General features: G+C 32.2%; 1 long non-coding RNA gene across 2 annotated transcripts; it reads left to right on the forward strand.

Moving 5' to 3' along the window:
• Positions 1–860: 860 nt before the first annotated feature.
• On the forward strand, positions 861–2773 carry LOC145094650 (uncharacterized). 2 transcript variants are annotated; one of them, XR_013703465.1, is made up of 4 exons: positions 861–1383; positions 1945–1978; positions 2056–2139; positions 2597–2773. It is a non-coding gene; the product is annotated as an uncharacterized LOC145094650 (long non-coding RNA). The 2 variants fall into 2 exon arrangements; XR_013703464.1 differs by having other exon boundaries at positions 2056–2131.
• Positions 2774–3116: the final 343 nt, after the last annotated feature.

Genomic DNA, 3116 nt, shown 5'->3' on the forward strand with positions numbered 1-3116 from the left:
GAAAGTCAAAGAAGTTGGCATTGCCTTCGTTATTGTCCGAAATAGGATCAAATTCAGCAAATTGATCTGCTGCATCTTGGAATCCTTCAACATTTGATTCAAGAGAGGAAAAACCATTCTCCCCCTCAACCTAAGAAGATTGAATCCATCTGGAATCAAATGGAGGAAATCTAGGTGTCAGACCTGAGACAATTTGTGAAAATGGAGCTACATTTGATGAGGATTGTCTTAATCGAGATTCCGATTCAAGGGCTATTTTAGATGGTCCAAACAAGGTTTCAAAATCGACTTCATGATTTATTTGAGGATTCATACATCCTGGCAATAGAGAATCGGACTCCATGACGTGGGTTGTGACATAGATTGGGCGAGAATTCCGAACATAGTTGTCATCAAAGATGAAATCAAATCTTTCTTCAAGAACACGAGTTTGACGATTCAGAACTCGGTAAGATTTTGATTTTGCTGAGTATCCAAGAAAAATTGCTTCATTGGCTTTTGGCTGAAATTTCATGAGTTGATCAAGATTGTTTTTGTTAAAGCATCGACATCCAAAAACATGCTGAAATCTCTCTCTCTCTCTCTCTCTCTCTCTCTATATATATATATATATATATATATATATATATATATATATATATATATATATAGAGAGAGAGAGAGAGAGAGCAAGGATCATTTGAGAACTCATATTTTCCCGAGAACCTGAGAACTAAAAGTGGATCGTCAGATTAAAAAAGTTAAGGGCTAAGATCTTTGATGGCAGTTTTGTAAATAAATAGCAACAAAAAACAAGGAAGTGTATCTAAATAAAATGATCAAGGCATTTAAGGGATCTGGTTATTTGCTCCCCAAATAAACATATCAGATCCTAATTAGTCTTTCTATCGCTCGTTTCCTTCTCCCGATTCTTCACCGACTCCATCGAACTCCTCCCTAACTCCATCAAGCACTTCCCTCCGCCCTCCGCCCTCCACCTCCAATGCCCACCCCTTCCACCAATCATCTCCTCCCTCCCTCAATCGACCACCTCTACCTCCGTCAACGATCAACATCGGCTACCAATCAACAATCCTTAATCCAGAAGCAAGCAGATGATCACAAGTCACTCTCGTTTATGTTGCCTATGCTTCGAATCTCACGATTGAGAACTCTAAGCTCGTTAGGGTTTTGACTGATCTTTTGCGCAGCTATACAGATCTCATCTTGAAACCGGCTTACAAAACTTTGTTCGACTCGGATGCGGAATCAAAAGACGAAGTGTGGCTCCGGCAAAGTATGGCGATATCACCTTCGCATCCGTCAGATATCGTCATTGCCGCCCTCGGCTCCGTCAGATCGATGTCATGACTGATCCTTCTTCTCCATCTCTTGTGCCTATAAGTGAGTCTCTATCTCTCTTATATGTAGAATCGATTGCGTATTTACAATCGATTGAGCAGTCATCTTTCATGAACCGATTTCCAGTGAGAATTGATTGATTCCTGAAAATCGATGGTTCATTACAATTGATTGATTGCTAAGTAAACATAGGTTGGTGAAAATCAAGTTTCTGCTGAAAATCGATGCTTGCTAAGTTGCTATGTAGAACAGAAAATTGATTGCTTGCTCTGTACCACGTTACAATTGCTTTCTGAAGTTTGTTTCCCATACTTGCTACGTGCTATTGAAATTCCATTATTTGCTGAAAATTAGACTTCTTCCTGTACACCACTTTATAATTGTTTACACTCTCAATCTTAATGTGAAATGAATTTATAGTAATAGGAAAATGTCCCAAACTTAGTTTAACAACACACAATCATAGTTTGAGGCAAACTTCATTGATTTTGACATGGTGGAATGTGGTTTTGTCAAATTTCAATATTATATAACAAGTTAACAACTTATTTGATTATTTGATTTGATACTAATCCTAGAAATCTGTTACAAATGACATTTCAGCATCTGAACATTTATCAACAGAGGCAATATGCAGGTATATAGTATTATTTAATTTGTTTTTGATTATTTGTTTGAAAAATATTTTTTCAAAATAACATTGTTTTATGGTAGGCTCCAGAAATAGAAATCACCCCAGCTCCAAATACAATACTATATCCAGAACCAATAAACAGCCTGGAATGTGCAGGTATATAGGTACTAACTTGGTATCTATACATGTACATATTGTTTCATATAGTTGTTTACTAACTTGGTATCTATACATATACATATTTTTTCACATACTAACTTGGTGATTCACATATGAATTAGATGTGATTCACATGTAAATCACATATGAATTACATGTGATTCACATGTAAATCACATGTGAATCACATGTGACACACATGTAAATCACATATAAATTACATGTGATTCACATGTAAATCACATGTGAATCACATGTGACACACATGTAAATCACATATAAATTACATGTGATTTACATGAAATTCACATATGAATTCATGTGATTCACATGTAAATCAAATATGAATTACATGTGATTCACATGTAAATCACATGAATTACATGTCATTTACATGTAAATCACATATGTATTTTTGTGAGTGTTTTTGCAACAATCAAATTCTTTTTCATTTTTTTGTAGATTTGGAAGAAATTGTGGTGAATATTGAAGATGTAGAAAATAATAAATTGAAGAAAATTTGAAAATATTGACACGAAGACATGAAAATGTTTTAAATTTTGTAGCATTTTTTTGTTTTTTATATTTTATATTCTATCGAATAAAATACTTATTCTATTGTGTTTAAAGATTAGTAAATAAAATGAGTTTTTTTATTTTTTTCTTACAAATATTATAGTATATGAAATATGCATATATGTATTTGTAAAAATATGAATAAATGTACCAAAAATGTTGATTTTTTTTGCCAAAAAATATAGTATTTTTTTAATATTCCAGTTTTTTTTTAAATGTTTTTAAAAAAATGCATTTTTTTTTTAAAAATATTATTTTCTTTTTTTTTCCAAAAATTCATGTTTTCTATAAAAAAAAACCAAAAAATCTACATTTTTATTTTTTTAAAAAACTGAAAAATAGTATTTAAAAAAAACTAAAAAATACTATTTTTTTATATCTGCAAAAAACTGAAATTTTTTTTTCA

This window comes from Lactuca serriola, chromosome 3 (genome assembly GCF_051521515.1).
Source record: "Lactuca serriola cultivar US96UC23 chromosome 3, Lser_US96UC23_V15, whole genome shotgun sequence".
NCBI lineage: Eukaryota > Viridiplantae > Streptophyta > Magnoliopsida > Asterales > Asteraceae > Lactuca > Lactuca serriola.